Source organism: Loxodonta africana, chromosome 2 (assembly GCF_030014295.1).
Source record: "Loxodonta africana isolate mLoxAfr1 chromosome 2, mLoxAfr1.hap2, whole genome shotgun sequence".
NCBI lineage: Eukaryota > Metazoa > Chordata > Mammalia > Proboscidea > Elephantidae > Loxodonta > Loxodonta africana.
Genome location: NC_087343.1, coordinates 187,523,932 through 187,541,437, shown reverse-complemented (window position 1 = coordinate 187,541,437; position 17,506 = coordinate 187,523,932). Strand labels below are relative to the sequence as shown.

Genomic DNA, 17,506 nt, shown 5'->3' with positions numbered 1-17,506 from the left:
TGGTTATGTCTTCCTGATCAATTGTCCCTTTTATCATTATATAGTGTCCTTCTTTATCCTTTGTGGTGGATTTAAGTCTAAAGTCTATTTTGTCAGAAATTAATATTGCTACTCCTCTTCTTTTTTGCTTATTGTTTGCTTGATATATTTTTTTCCATCCTTTGAGTTTTAGTTTGTTTGTGTCTCTAAGTCTAAGGTGTGTCTCTTGTAGGCAGCATATAGATGGATCGTGTTTCTTTATCCAGTCTGTGACTCTCTGTCTCTTTATTGGTGCATTTAGTCCATTTACATTCAGTGTAATTATAGATAAATAAGTTTTTAGTGCTGTCATTTTGATGCCTTTTTATGTGCATTGTTGACAATTTCATTTTTCCACATACTTTTTTGTGCTGAGGCGTTTTTCTTAGTAAATTGTGAGATCCTCATTTTCATAGTGTTTGACTTTATGTTAGTTGAGTCGTTACGTTTTTCTTGGCTTTTATCTTGAGTTATAGAGTTGTTATACCTTTTTGTGGTTACTTTATTATTTACCCCTATTTTTCTAAGTAAAAACCTAACTTGTATTGTTCTATATCGCCTTGTATCATTCTCCATATGGCAGTTCAATGCCTCCTGTATTTAGTCCCTCTTTTTGATTATTGTGATCTTTTACCTGTTGACTTCCATGATTCCCTGTTATGTGTATTTTTTTTTTAATTAATCTTAATTTGTTTGTTTTTGTGATTTCCCTATTTGAGTTGATATCAGGACGTTCTGTTTTGTGACCTTGTGTTGTGCTGATATCTGATATTATTGGTTCTCTGACCAAACAATATCCTTTAGTATTTCTTGTAGCTTTGGTTTGGTTTTTGCAAATTCTCTAAACTTGTGTTTGTCTGTAAATATCTTAATTTCGCCTTCATATTTCAGAGAGAGTTTTGCTGGATATATGATCCTTGGTTGGCAGTTTTTCTCCTTCAGTGTTCTGTATATGTCGGCCCATTCCCTTCTTGCCTGCATGGTTTCTGCTGAGTAGTCTGAACTTATTCTTATTGATTCTCCCTTGAAGGAAACCTTTCTTTTCTTCCTGGCTGCTTTTAAAATTTTCTGTTTATCTTTGGTTTTGGTGAGTTTGATGATAATATGTCTTGGTGTTTTTCTTTTTGGATCAATCTTAAATGGGGTTTGATGAGCATCTTGGATAGATATCCTTTCGTCTTTCATGATGTCAGGGAAGTTTTGTGTCAGGAGTTCTTCAACTATTTTCTCTGTGTTTTCTGTGCCCCCTCCCTGTTCTGGGACTCCAATCATCCGCAGGTTATCCTTCTTGATAGAGTCCCACATAATTCTTAGGGTTTCTTCATTTTTTTAAATTCTTTTATCTGATTTTTTTTCAGCTATGTTGGTGTTGATTCCCTGGTCCTCCAGATGTCCCAGTCTGCATTCTAATTGCTCGAGTCTGCTCCTCTGACTTCCTATTGCGTTGTCTAATTCTGTAATTTTATTGTTAATCTTTTGGATTTCTACATGTTGTCTCTCTATGGATTCTTGCAACTTATTAATTTTTCCACTATGTTCTTGAATAATCTTTTTGAGTTCTTCAACAGTTTTATCAGTGTGTTCCTTGGCTTTTTCTGCAGTTATCCTAATTTCATTTGTGATATCTTTAAGCATTCTGTAAATTAGTTTTTTATATTCTGTATCTGATAATTCCAAGATTGTATCTTCATTTGGGAAAGATTTTGATTCTTTTGTTTGGGGGGTTGGAGAAGCTGTCATGGTCTGCTTCTTTAAGTGGTTTGATATGGATTGTTGTCTCCGAGCCATCACTGGGAAACTAGTTTTTCCAGAAAATCCGCTAAAAAAAAAATGCAGTCAGACCCCTATCAGAGTTCTCCCTCTGGCTCAGGCTATTCGGATGTTAATGAAGCTGCCTGGGGAGGGTGGGGGAGGGAACAGAGAGATAGGAGAGTAGCACCTCAGAATATAGCCAGAGTTGCTTGTCTTACTTGGAATGGCTATTATATCTGAGATTCCCGCGGGCGCGTCGCCTATGTGTGCTGGCTGTGTGGAGATTGCCCCCGGGGGGTCTGGCCGCTGGAGTCACGGTCAGATCCTCCGCTTCCAGCCCCACGCCCAGTGTCAAGGCTCCCCTACTGGGACGGTGCAGTCTCGACTCCAAAATCAGTCGCTGCCTCCCGGGGACTTCTCGTCCCTCCAGCCGCATGGCCGTGCCGCCTCCGCGAACCAGGTGGGCCCCCTCCCGGGGTTAGTTCAGGTGGGTGGAGCAGCTCCCCGTGCTTGTGCCGTGACCGAGTGTCCCGGCTGAGACGCTGTTCTCCCCACTCCAATACCAGTCGCTGCCTCCCGGGGACTTCTCCTATTGGCTGCGTCCCACGCCGCCCGCGGAACCGGCTGGTCTCCCTCCCGGGGTTAGTTCAGGGGGGTGGAGCAGCTCTCTGTGCTTGTGCCGTACCTGACTGGTACGCTGGCTCCAGGCTCTGGAAACAATCGCTGCTTCCCCGTATTAGTTCGTTCTCCGTCTCTAAATCTGTGTTTGTTGTTCAGGGTTCGTAGATTGTTATGTATGTGATCGATTCACTTGTTTTTCTGTGTCTTTGTTGTAAGAGGGATCCGAGGTAGCGTCTGCCTAGTCCGCCATCTTGGTTCCGCCCCTGAGCTCTTTCTTATTTGAGAGCACGTGCTCATACTTTTCCTCCCTGAAGGGCAATTCCTTCCATCCCTCTCACAAATGGTTTGCTCACAAACTTCACCTCTCAATTTAAATCTCAATTCTTCAGAATGGCCTTTCCTGATCACCAGATCTTAAACAGTATGCCCACACCCTCACTCTTTTATTTTTTACAATAATGACCACAGCAAAAACTCAAATAGCTTTTTTCTGGTTTCGGTGGTAGAATTCTCGTCTTCCATGTGGGAGACCTGGATTTGATCCCCAGAACACCTCAGGTACAGCTACCACTCACCTATCAGTGGAGGCTTGCATGTTGCTATGATGCTCAACAGGTTTCAGTGGAGCTGCCAGACTAAGACTAGGAAGAAAGGCCTGGTGATCTACTTCTGAAAATCAGCCACTGAAAACCTCATGGCTCATAATAGTCTGATCTATAACTGATCATGGGGATGGCACAGGACCAGGTAGCATTTTGTTCTGTTGTGCATGGGGTCACCATGAGTCGGGGATCAACTCAACAGCAGCTAACAACAACGACAATCCTCACAATTGCACTATGAAGTTGTACAATATTATCATCCCTACTTTAGACAAGGAAACTAAGGCACAGAGGGGAAATCATTTGCCCATGGTCTCCAGAGTCTGTACTCTTCACCACATAATACCACCTATATCAAGATACTTGTTTACTTCCGTTAGTAGAATTTATCACAATTTGTAAGTATTTGGTGTGTTTGGTTTTGTTTTTTCCTGGCTCCCCAAGTATTACATAAACTGCATAAGGGAAGTGGTTGTCTCTGCCTTGTACACTGCAATATCCTAACATAGCACTTGGCCATATAGTAAAACTCAAAAACTTTTATTGGAAGAATGTGTCTTTACAGCAAGCTGTATTCTCAGAGTAGATCTGAGGGGTAGAGGGACTACCTTGGAGACTTGAAGGTCAGCGACCACATCTGCCTAAGTCCCTTTCAATTTTCCTTCCACCCAAAAGACACAATAAACAGCAAGCCCAACAAATGAACAATATATTATTTCCTATTAAGGAAGCAATTTCGGCTTCAGAGTGATGCCTGCCTGAAGTGCATTTGAAGTGGTTCACAAAGTACATTCGGTCATCCTGATTCAGTCCGTCATCCCTGACAATACTTAGCTTGGTGAATTTCACCTCTTTGGCAAACTAAACCCTTATTATCAGACATGTTCGTATTTAGTTACAGGGGATTAGCAAAATGCATTCCTAAATCTACATATTTATTCAGTAAGTTTATCTCCCAAACAAGCCATTCTGAGAACTGTAAGCATTGGCATTTGACAGGAATGGTCACTTTTGGGCTAAGGCAAGGACTCTCCCAGCAAGCTGACTCCCAGACTTCTAGCAAGGACTTAACAAGAAAAGAACATTGTCAATTGCTTTAATCTGGGGGAATTAATACATTGGGTCCTCCATGGCTTGTCCCTTAACTATCTATAGCACACATAGCCTTGTTTCAAGAAATTAAGCCATTTAAAGGGACAATGGAAGCAGACAAGACCAGTGTCTTACACTTTGCCATGAGAAGAGCATTAAATTGACGCCAACTAGAAAATAGTTACCCAAGTGCTGAAGGATCGACCAAGGGAAGCCAGTCTGGGCTTACGCCCTGGCAGCAATTGGCAATGTAGGTAATTTGCATGCAAATGATAGGAAATTGATTGCCTCCTGACTGGACATTAGGAAAGATGCTGAATTCTAGAAAAGGGTTGGCTAATTCTCCAATAATCTCCTAATTGCAAAATATCATGCCTTGGATCAATGTTCAGTCCCCTGTGACCTCACTGTAGCAGCTGACATTGCTGACATTCCCTCCTTGAAATTCTCCCCCTCCTAGTTTGTAGGATGCCAATCTGTCCTGCTTCCTCTCCTAGGTCCCTGATTCAACCTCCACTGGGACTCTTCCCTCATTATCCTTTCAATGGGCTAATACCCTGTGTTTCATCTTTAGTTGTATAGCATCACTCATCTTGCATCATACAGCTTCAAACATCCCTTTGCATCAATGTCTACCAAATGCATATCTCCAGTCTCTGGTGGGATAATTTGGAAAACGATAGGGGTGATGGTTGTACAACTTGATGAAGATAATCAATGTTATTGAATTGTAAATGTAAAAATTGTTGAATGAACCAATGTTTTGTTATACATATTTTTACTACATACACACAAAAAAATTATATCTTCATTCTCCACTCTCCTGAATTCCAACCCTGTATCTGATTACCTACTATATATTTCCACCTGGGGCGACTATGAGTCGGAATTGACTCCACCAGCAGTGGGTTTGGTATTATAAACGCCTTAAACTTTACATGTCCCAAGCCAAACATGCCATCTTCCCTCCAAAATCTACTCCCCCCCACCCTAGTGTCAGAGTACCCAATAAACAAAGTACACATGGGCCCAGCTGTGCCTTCCCACCAATCTGCAGTGCACAATTTCACCTGTCCCCTACCACATCAAAGATGTGGTGAAACCCATGAGAAATTGCTCACCACAGATTAGCAATTAAATGCAATTAAGCCCATGCCTGCCTTGCTCAATGCAAGCTGGTGCATATCATGCTTACTGGTTAACCCATCCCTCTCCCTCAGTATTCATCATGCTCTTTAATGATTCCAGGGCAAATGGGCTAGAAAGTTCCACATTGTTCACCATCAGGTCAGCTGACTTGACCCTCTCCTTCAATTCCACTCCCACATTCAATTAGTTCTGTCAATCCTGCCTCCTAGAAATCCTTATCTTCTTCCTTCCCTTCTTCTCCAGCTCCAATGTGACTACCTTAGTTCAAGTGCTCTTGCCTGGGTTATTGCAATTGCTTCCTTATTGATCTGTCTCTAGCCTCTCCTCTTCTACACCATCTTCCACACACTACTCTTGCTTCCACAGTAATCTTTTTAAAACATGAATCTAATCATGTTAATCGCCTACTTTAATACTTCAAATAGCTCCCCACTGCCAAAAGCAGTGGTTTCCAAACTGTGTGACTCCCAATAGAGGTTTATTTATTTATAAATGATATCCATGTACTATTCTAATAGTAAGTTAAATGTAACATTTAGTTTATTTTGACATACAGTAGAGAATATTTGGTATTTTTATCTGATCCCAACAGATTAGTTTGCATACCCACAGGGGTACTCGCTTTGTACTCTAGGGATAGATGCAGAATCATAATCTATGCCACTATCCCCCAGCTTAAAGGATGAAGTCAGCCTCCTTGGTCTGGCATTCAAGGTGCTTCCAATCCAGCTTCAACCCACTTTCTAGGTGCATCATTCTGCCCTCGCCTACTGCCAGCACCTCAGCTTCTCCACAAACATACTATTCATCATGGGCATGGCATGGTACAAAGGACCTATGCTTTGATGTCAAATCCCTCCCTGCCAACATCTACCTGTGTAACCTGGAGTCATTTCTGTGCCTCTTTGGGCCTCAATTTCCACTTCTACAAAGTGAACATAATAATACATCTGCTTTGCAGGGTTGTTGTATTAAATGAGGTAGAATGAAAAGTGATACAGGGCCAAGCACAGAGGAGATGCTTCATATATGGTCCCTAGTAAGTATTCCCTGGGTGGTACAAATGGGTAAGCTTGAGTACTGTCAAAAGGTTGGTAGTTCAGACCCACCCAGGGTATCTAGAAAGACAGGCCTAGTGATCTGTTTCCAAAAAGTCACAGCCTTGAAAACCCTATGGAGCACAGTTCTACTCTGTACACACGGAGTCACCATGAGTAGGAATCAACTCAACGGCACAAAACAACAACTGTGGTAGCAGAAGTAACAGGAAGTCTTATTACATATGTTATTCTCTCTGTTTGGAATTTGTGGCTCTCTTTTCTCCTGTGGGCTGGCCTCTTAAATACCATTCAATGTCTAGTTTAGAACATCACCTCAAGGAGGGAGTGTCAGCAACGTCAGCTGCGACGAGAGGTCACGAGGACGGAACGCTGAGCAGAGCCATGATATTTTGCAGAAGGATTACTGATCTTCTCCAGGTAGAGTTTGACATTCAAACCTGTCTGCCCCCTTGGAGCCATTTGCAAGCCTCCATTGTGCTATTATTATATCACTTATCATTGCTTATCCCCGAGAATTTGATTGCTGGTCAGCATGCCTGTCTCCTCCACTAGATTACGGCTACCTCAGGAAGCCCAATTTATCAATTTCAGAGTCCCCAGCATTTAACAAAGCACCTAGCACTTAATAGGTGCTCAATAAATGTTTGCAGATCTTTCCATGAGCAAAGGGAAAAGAGAACCATTTAAAAATACATACATATGCATACCATTTCAAGTTATAATAACAGCAACTTACTTATCAGTTTACAAAGCACTCTCACATATGTTTGTGAGAAACAGGTTGTTATCTCCCCCTCAGCACTGCAGCAACTTATAAAATAGATAAAAATTAAAGAGAAATAACTGACAATACCCCTTTGATGATGGTTTTTTCTTCCATCCTGATCTGATGCCAAGTTAATGTTATCATAAAATAATTCTATTAACGGCAGTTGTGCAGTTTACTGAGCCATTACTGTCATCAAGAAGTAAAATTACATTCAAAATGAAAACAGAGGCTTACATAGGAATAAATGGTATTAACATGCAAACAAATGACATGCAGGAGAAATAACAGCAGCAATGTGACAGGCATGGAGCCCATGTTCAGCAGAAACAGATGATTACATTTTAATATTTATTCATATACGAACATTGAAAACAAATCACACTGGCAAGTACCTTCGAGTCAAATTTATAATTGTTTAAAAAGGCAGAGGCTTATGTATTCCCACCGACTGCAGGCTACTATTGTACGTACCTGAGCTTTTCACAGGCAATCTTGCTGCCTAATGTATTCTTGACCTAGAGGGTGAACTGGTATATAAAATTTACACAGGAAGAAGCAGAGCTGGTTTGGGGGGAATATGCAGCATTAAGGAACATGCAAACAAAAAGAGCAAATGAGGGCAGCACAGAGCTGGCCTCTGGGTTCAGATCATCTTGTTCTGAAGGCAATTAGAGAAGGGGCAAGATCGTTTGGCCCTGGGTGAGGTGAGCCAGCCTGGTGGTATCAACTGGAGTTGTCACCATGCTTCTCTGACACCCATTTGAATGGAGTGGCACCCCCAACGCAGGCAAGTGGCATTCCATACACATTGGAGATCTTTCTTGGTCCCCGGGAGAGTGGTGGGAAGAGGGTAACTCATCCAGACACAGCTGCTCCCATCCGGACTCCGCATCCACTTCTCTTTCCTCAACCAGTGCCTCATTTCCAAGGAGTATGACCCTCATATTACACCTACCATACATCAGTGTTTCTTTATTCATTCCTTCTGAATAAGGATAAAGTCACAGTTACGCGGACAGCTTCATCACAATGGCATCCTCCTCTTTGCTGAATTCCTACCGTACTTGGGCATGGTATAGGTGACCTAGCATCTAAAGCCACACACTCATGCTTTTTAGCAGCACCCCCACTACTCCCCACAAAAAGAAAAAAAAAAAAAGGACCCAGGAGTCGACTTTTCCAGCTGGAGCAGGTCAGCTCCTCCTTTTGGCCAACCAGACTCCATACATGAGTGGTCCTAAAACTGTATCAGTTCCCAAACTTGCTTTATCACGTAAGGCAGAGTGATTCTTAACTGTGTGGTCTTTGAGCTTGCATCTAAGCCTTAGTTTCTTCATCTGTGAAAGGGGGCTTGAATGAGTATCTACTGTGTGCCCAGGGCTATTCTTGGTGTTTGGGATAATTAGGTGTACACAGTAGACAAGTATCCCTGCATAGGTGAGGCAGTAAACAGAAATGAAATAAATTACTATATAGTATGTTAACATGTGGTTAGTCCTAGGGGAGAAAAAGAAAAAAAAAAAAAAGCAGAGTTAGAAGGAGGGGGAGGAGAAGTACTAGGGAGGTGGGCAACTTTAATTAGGGTAGTGAAGGTGCCATCTGAGCAAGACTGTGAAAGAGGTGAGGGAGTTAGTCCAGCAGATATCCAGGGAAAGGGTGCAAAGACCCTAAGTCAGGAGATTGAGCCACAGCCAGGAGGCCAGTGTGGCTGGCACTGAGTGACAAATGGTAGGAAATGAAATCAGAAGGAGATGAGGTTCTCCACAGGATTCTTGTGAAGACTATGGAGATAACGCATGAAATGTATTTACTGGGCAATAATAACTGTGAGTACTTACTAGGTGACCAACGCTGTGCTAAGCACTTTATATTTGCTAGCTTATGTAATTGGCGCAACTGCATAAGTACTATTATTATGCCTATTTTACATAGGATGAAACTCAGGCTTAGACAGATTAAATAATTTTCTCAAAGTAAATGGTAGGGTCTAAATTCTAAATTCCAGCCCAAACAGTCTGGCTCTGGAGACTATGTCTTTAACCACTGTGCTGCTGCCTCTCACAAGCAAAAAGGATGATGCAGGGTAGGTAGAGGAGTTTGTGGATGGCAGAGAAGGCCCAAGAGACTGGGATCACACACAGAAGGAGGAGAAAGACAAGAACGGAATCAACAGGACTGTAACAAGCACAGAAGGCATGATGCAAAAGAAAAGACAGGCACAGCAAGCAGCCCGGCAGAGAGAGAACTGGGCCCAGCAGCTACTCGGGTCAAAGGGGCCTGATCCCAATCACAGGGGAGATGGAAGGAGCAGACATAATTAGGGACCATCCAGGGCCACCAACAGGCCAAGGTGAATTCATGGGACCAGCAAAGTTCCTATATTGTGTACCCAAGAGGCACAGGCACCTGATAAAGGTATGGCCCATCTCCTAAAAGATAAACAGCAAGAACAGTTGAGGATAGCATGAATTCCCATCCAGTAAGCCAAATTTTAAGCATGAGTCAAGATTCCAAAATTCCTTCTCACTAATTCAATTATAAGCTTTTGAAACAAACACCCTTGTTGTCTCTCCTAGGTGAAAGTGTGACAATAACGGTTAACATTTATTCTGTTTATGGAGTAAGTACTGGATATTGTAGGAGTTCCAGTGTGGAACAAACAGTGAAGGTGCTTAGCTACTAACTGAAAGATCAGATGTTTGAATCCACCTAAGGCACCTCAGAAGAAAGACCTGTCAATCTATAGCCTAAAAATCAGTCACTGAGGTTTAAAGATTATCTCAGGACAATAGTTTCAGGGCTTCAGCCAGCCTTCATGGCTCCAGAATGTCTGGAGTCCATGAGAATTTGAAATTCTGTCCTTCATTTTCTCCCTTTTGATCACAATTCTTCTATAGATACTTTGATCAAAAAGCAATAGTAGCAGGGCGCCATCCAGGAAGCAACTGTCCATGGAGGTAATTAGCCACACATCCCACAGCCATATTCTCCTCCTTTTCCTGACTCTCCTTCTCCCTCTGTTGTTCCAGGCAAATAAAGACCAATCGTTGTGCCTTGGATGGCCGCTTGCAAGCTTTTAAGACCCCAGACACTACGCATAGAACTAGGAGGCAGAACAGAAGCACTAAACATGTTATTACACCAATTAATCTCAAACCAAAAAGGTCCCCTGAAGTCTTCTTAAACCAAACGGCAGTTTAGCTTAACTAGTAAAAAATGTCTGCCTTGAGCATTATGCTCTTTGAAAAACTATCTACATGGGATCAAATTGACAACAGCAACTCTAAAGATTAGATAGGAACCTTAGGAGGCAGTGACTTTATGTTAATCGTGGAGGAACAACTCAGAAAAGGAGGGTGAGAATGGTTACACAACTCAAAGAATGTAATCAATGTCACTAAATTGTACATGTAGAAACTGTTGTATTGGCGTATGTTTTGCTGTATATATTCTCAACAGCAACACCAAAATAAATACAATTATTTTAAAAAATCAGCCACTGAGAACCCTATGGAGCACAGTTTTACTCTGAAACACATGGCTTCACTATGAGTCAGTGTTGGCTTGATGACAACTTTTTGCCAGATACTCATAGAAACCTTTATACATTTAACCTCATTTCATCATCAAAACTCTAGAAGTCCAACAGCCTTCTTTACAGAAATAGAAAAGCCAGTCTTCAAATTTATGTGGAAGGATAAGAGACTCTGAATAGCTACTTCTTGATTTCAAAACATACCATAAAACCACAGTAATTAAAATAGCTTTGTACCGATGTAACAACAGACATATATACCAATGGAACAGAATTGAGAGTCCAAAAATAAATCCATACATCTACGACAAGAGTGCTAAGTCCATTCAGTGGGGAAGGAAGAATCTCCTCAGTAAATGGTACTGGGAAAATTGGATTTCCACACGCAGAACAATGGAACAGGATCCATGCCTCACACCATACACAAAAACAAAAAAAGGATCAAGGACCTAAATGTGAATATGAAAACCATAAAATTCTTAGAAGAAGATATAGGAGTGTGGCTGGGGGACTAGTTTGTAACAACGGATTAACAGATTTGACAAGAAAAACACAAGAAGCTGAACACAAAATAGGTAAATGGGACCTCATAAAAATTAAATACTTTTTTTTATTCATGAAAAGATCATTACAAAAGTGAAAAGACAACCTACAGATTGGGAGAAAAATTTGGGAACCATATATTCGATAAGGGTCTAATGGGCAAAATATAAAAAAAATTCTACAGCTTAATAGCAAAAAGACAAACAACTAGTCAAAAATGAGCAAAGGGCTTGAACAAATATTTCCCCGAAGAGGATATTGAGATGGTCAACAAGCACATAAAAACATACTCAACTTCATTAACCATTAAAAAAACCCAAATCTGTTGCTGTCAAGTCAATTCTGACTCATAGCGACCCTAAAGGACCAGAATAGAACCGTCCCATGGAGATTCCAAGGAGTGGCTGGTGGATTCAAATTGCGCACTTTTTGGTTAGCAGCCAAGCTCTTAACCACTGCGCCACCAGGGCTCCCATTAGCCATTAGGGAGATGCAAATCAAATCCACAATGAGAACTACCTCACCCCTATTAGAACGACAATGATCAAAAAAATGGAAAACAGTAAGTACTAGCAAGGTTGTAGATAAACTGGAACCTTCATCCATTGCTGGTAGGATGTAAAATATTACAGCCACTGTGGAAAACAGTTTGGCAGTTTCTCAAAAAGTTGGACATAGAACTACCATATGATCCAGCAATCCCAATCCTAAGAATATACCCAGATGAAGCGAAGGCAGGAAACCTATACACCAATGTTCACTGCAGCATGTTTCACAATAGCCAAAAAAGTGGAAACAACCAAAATGCCCACTAACAGATGAACAGATATACAAAATGTGGTATATACGCACATGGAATACTGCTCAGGCATAAAGAAAAATGAAGTCCCGATACATGCCACAACATACATGAACCCTGAAAACATCACGCTGAGTGAAATGTCAGTCACAAAAGGACAAATAATGTATGATCTCACTTATATCAAATTACCAAACATAGAGATCAAAGATTTCTACCCTTGGTGGTACAATGATTAAGCACTTGGCTGCTAACCAAAAGGTTGGTGATTTGAACCCACCCAGTGGCTGTGTAGGAGAAAGACCTGGCAATCTGATCTAGTCCTATAAAGATTAAAACAAAGCAAACAAAAAAAAAAAGCAAGCCCACTGCTGTGGAGTTGACTTCAATTCCTTACAGGAAAGAGTAGAGCTACCCCCACAGGGTTTCCAAGGCTGTAAATTATTATACAAGCAGACTGCCATGTCTTTCTCCCACAAAGCGGCTGGTAGGTTCAAACCGTTGTCCTTTTGGTTAGCAGCCGTGTGAACCCCATGGGGCAGTTCTACTCTGTTACATGAGGTTGCTGTGAGTTGAAAACTGACTTGATGGCACCTAACAACAAAGATTATTAGCGTTTACTGGGGGTGGGAGGAAGGGGGAAAGGGAGTTTTTACCTAGGGGGCATTGAGTTTATGTTAATGGTGGTAGAATGATTCGGGAAAAGATAGTGAGAATGGTTGCACAACTTGAAGAATGTAATCAATGTCACTGAATTATATATGTAGAAATTGAGCTGGCGTACATTTTGTAGTGTATATTTTTACCACAATATGGATGGATGTATGGGTATATGGACGGACAGACGGAAGGACGGACAGATGGATGGATGGATCAATCTACAAACAGACAGACATATCCCTATGAGCTAGTTTATCTCCATTTATAGATGAGGAAACTGAGGCTCAGAGAAGCTGGGTCACTTATTTAGGCACTTACAGGGACAGAAGTATTACTCCCTCCAAGATCTCTCCTAAATAAACTCTGTGCTTATAACCATTATTTAATAACCTTCTACCTCCGGTACTCTAACCTAGGGCAATATTAGGATTTGTAAGCAAGAAGAAAACAAATGAGAGCAAATCCCACTGTAGCATTGAGCTCTGCATCTTCTCTCTTTTAGAGGGCCATCCTCACAGAAACCCTGTAGTCTCATTTGTATGTTCCCGGTCAATAGGCAGGGGAGCTACTCAGTGTCCATCATGTGAAAAAAGGAAGATGGGCTGCTCTAGACTCCAATTAACTCCACAAATTCCCCAGTACCTTGGCACTCAGTGGAAACTCTGGTGGCGTAGTGGTTAAGTGCTACGGCTGCTAACCAAGAGGTCAGCAGTTTGAATCAGCCAGGCGCTCCTTGGAAACTATGGTGCAGCTCTACTCTGTCCTATAGGGTCGCTATGAGTCGGAATCGACTCGACGGCACTGGGTCACTGGGGTTGGCACTCAGCAGAGCTGGTTGTCTGCACTTCAGGACATAAAAGGCCCTGCAAGGAGCTTTGTAAGGAAGAATAATTGCTTCAGCTCTTTCTGAATGTTCCTCACTATGCTCTAGATCTCCTAAGGGCTCAGTCACTCTAGAAAATCCTAGTGGGTACTGGTCATATTTATGGCCACCAGGATCTTTTGGACACACTTCCTGCAATTTAGTAATTTCCCATATGTTTAAGCCTGACTCCCTGTGGCAGAAGCCACAACCTGCTCTCCCAACTTCCTTTGTAGCAATGGCACAGCATGTGACCTATGCTCGTCCAATCAGAGCCACTTGCCTTTGGCTTTGCCTTGAGAGCTAGTGACACAAGAAAGGGGAACTAGAAGCTCGTTTTCATTGGCTAAGGGATAGAAATGAATAATACCCCTTCCTCAAATTCCATACCCTCTCAACAACTTCTTTTCTACCCTTACTCACCTGCATCTTACATATTGATACAGGAAAATCCCTTGCCCTTGCAAAAGTTCATAGGCAGTATGTGCAAAGAAAAAAATTGCAGGGAACAAATAATGGGAGTCACATCAGCTGCAATTATGCACATGGGGAAAGAGAACAAAGGAATGACAGGAAAAAGACACACAATAGAAGATACAATGCACCCAAAAGCAATCATTACATTCTGATTTCCTACCAGCTGGCTTAGAAATCTCAAAGCATCAAACCTTCTATTTTATAGATCCAACTAAAATGCCCCCTAATGTGAGGAAATCCCCTGATCATTTCCTGATGCTCTCAAGGCTCCATTAGAAAACAGAAAACTGTTAAAGATTATAAAACGAACAAGACACATAAAAACCGACTTCTTCCAGCATGAAGTCCCTGACTCTTTGCAGGTTAGCCTACATTTTGTTCATGAGGAAAGATTCAAGTTTAGGCTTGGGTTACCTTAGAGATATCTCATCTGACCAAATGCATGTTCTTAGCCCACAAACACACTTCATCCAACAGGTGCCAATAATGTTCTATATGTCATGCTAGGGATTCAGTAAGGAAGAGCAAATCATACCATTCCTTAAAAGGCTGAAAGTCACTTGGACAGGGCAAAAGGGCAGAATGTTATGGGTTGAATTATATCCCTCAAAAATATGTATTTTAACCAATTTCATATGGAAGGGAAAGAGGCCCCAGATAAGTAAAGCATTACTGAAAAAGAAGAACAAACTGATTTTAGAACCTATTATACCACCACAGTGGTCAGAACAGCCTGGTAATTGTACAACAACAGATACATAGACCAATGGAACAGAATTGAGAACCCAGACATAAATCCATCCACATATAAGCAGTTGATACTTGACAAAGGCCCCAAAACAGTTAAATGGGAAATAGACAGTCTTTTTAACTAATGCTGTTGGCATAACTGGATACATCTGCAAAAAAACGAAACAAGACCCATACCTCACTCCATGCACAAAAAAAAGCTCAAAATGGATCAAAGACCTAAATATAAAATCTAAAACGATAAAGATCATGGAAGAAAAAATAGCACAATGCTAGGAGCCCTAATACATGGCATAAACAGTACACAAAACATTACTAACATGCAGAGGAGAAACTAGGTAACTGGGAGCTCCTAAAAATCAAACATCTATGCTCATCTAAATACTTTACCAAAAGAATAAAAAGACTACCTACAGACTGGGAAAGAGTTTTTAGCTATGACATTTCCAGTCAGTGCCTGATCTCTAAAATCTACATGATACTGCAAAAACTCAACTACAAAAAGACAAATAACCCAATTAAAAAATCGGCAAAAGATATGAGCAGACACTTCACTAAAGAAGACTTTCAGGTAGCTAACAGATACACGAGGAAATGCTCACGATCATTAGCCATTAGAGAAATGCAAATCAAAACTACAATGAGATTTTCATCTCACTCCAACAAGGCTGGCATTAATCCAAAAAACAGAAAACAATAAATGTTGGAGAGGCTGTGGAGAGACTGGAACACTTACACACTGCTGGTGGGAATGTCAAATGGTACAACCACTTTGGAAATCAATTTGGCACTTCTTTTAAAAGCTCAAAATAGAACTACCATACGATCCAGCAATCCCACTCCTTGAAATATATCCTAGAGAAATAAGAGCCTTTACACAAACAGATACATGCACACCCATGTTCACTGCAGCATTGTTTACAATAGCAAAAAGGTGGAAGCAACCAAGGTGCCCATCAACAGATGAATGGATAAATAAATTATGGTATAGTCACACAATGGAGTACTATGCATCAATACAGAACAGTGATGATTCTGTAAAACTTTTCATAACATGGAGGAATCCAGAAGGCATTAAGCTGAGTGAAATTAGCCAGTTGCAAAAGGACAAATATTGTATAAGACCACTATTATAAGAACTCGAAAAATAGTTTAAACAGAGAAGAAAATATTCTTTGATGGTTACAAGAGGGGGGAGGGAAGAAGGGTAGAAGAGGGGTATTCACTAATTAGATAGTAGATAAGAACTACTTTAGGTGAAGGGAAAGACGACATACAATACAGGCGAGGTCAGCACAACTGGACTAAACCAAAAGCAAAGACGCTTCCTGAATAAGCTGAATGCTTCGAAGGCCAGCGTAGCAGGGGCGGGGGTCTGGGGACCATGGTTTCAGGGGACAACTAAGTCAACTAGCATAATAAAATCTATTAAGAAAACATTCTGTATCCCACTTTGGAGAGTGGCATCTGGGGTCTTAAACACTAGCAAGCAGCCATCTAAGATGCATCAATTGGTCTCAACCCACCAAAGTGGAGCAAAGGAGAATGAAGAACATCAAGGATACAAGGTAATTACAAGCCCAAGAAACAGAAAGGGCCACATGAACCAGAGACTATATCAGCCTGAGACCAGAAGAGCTAGATGGCGTCCGGCTATAACCGATGACGGCCCTGACAGGGAACACAACAGAGAACCCCTGAGGAGTAGGAGGGCAGTGGGATGCAGACCCCAAATTCTCATAAAGACCAGACTTAATGGTCTGACTGAGAGTAGAAGGACCCCAGTGGTCATGGCCCCTAGACCTTCTGTTGGCCCAGGACAGGAACCATTCCCAAAGCCAACTCTTCAGACAGGGATTAGACTGGACAATGGGTTGAAGAGAGATGATGGTGAGGAGTGAGCTTCTTGGATCAGGTGGACACTTGAGACTATGTTCACATCTCCTCCCTGGAGAGGAAATGAGAGGGTAGAGGGGGTTAGAAGCTGGAGAAATGGACACGAACAGAGAGAGTGGAGGGAGGGAGCAAGCTGTCTCATTAGGGGGAGAGCAATTGGGGTATGTAGCAAGGTGTATATAAGTTTTTGTGTGAGAGACTGACTTGATTTGTAAACTTCCGCTTAAAGCACAATGAAAAATTTTTTTAAAAGATACGTATTTTAAATACTAACCTCTATGCCTGTGCTTATAATCCCATTTGGGAATGGGCTGCCTTTGTTATGTTAATGAGACAGGATTATTATAGGGTATGTCTTGAGTCAATCTCTTTTGAGATATAAAAGAGATTAAACAAACAACCTGAGAAGCAGAGATGGGGGAAGAAAGTTGCTAAGCCACATGAAGATTGCCCAGGAGCAGAAGCTCAGAAGAGACAAGAACCTTCTTTCAGAGGTGGAAGAGAGAGAAAACGTTCCCGTACAGCCAGCAGCCTGAATTTGGACTTCTAGTCTCTTAAAGTGTGAGAAAATAAATCTGTTTGTTAAAGCCATCCACTTGTAGTAGTTCTGTTATAGCAGCACTAGATAACTAAGACACTGACCAATATACTCCCTGTATGTTTTTATCTCTCATTACACATACACGGCCTAATCACACATAAAACAATCCTCTGACTTAAAAAAGGTAAGGTGGACATAAATAGTTATTTTGCAAGTTTCTTTTGAATGTCTCCATCCATCTCTAAATCTTTCAAAACTGCAAAGAACCTCTGTGATACTGACCACTAAACAGCAAATCTCTTTGGTGTTCTAATACATCAGCTCACTCATGGGCCACGAGGATCTCAAGGACAAATAGATCAACCGCAAATACCTGTTC

At 41.5% G+C, this 17,506-nt stretch overlaps 1 protein-coding gene across 3 annotated transcripts in view; it reads right to left on the bottom strand.

The window, feature by feature from the left end:
• The window catches only part of DOCK2 (dedicator of cytokinesis 2), a 558,619-nt gene that overhangs the window by 457,142 nt on the left and 83,971 nt on the right, over positions 1–17,506 (bottom strand). The window lies entirely within an intron of this gene.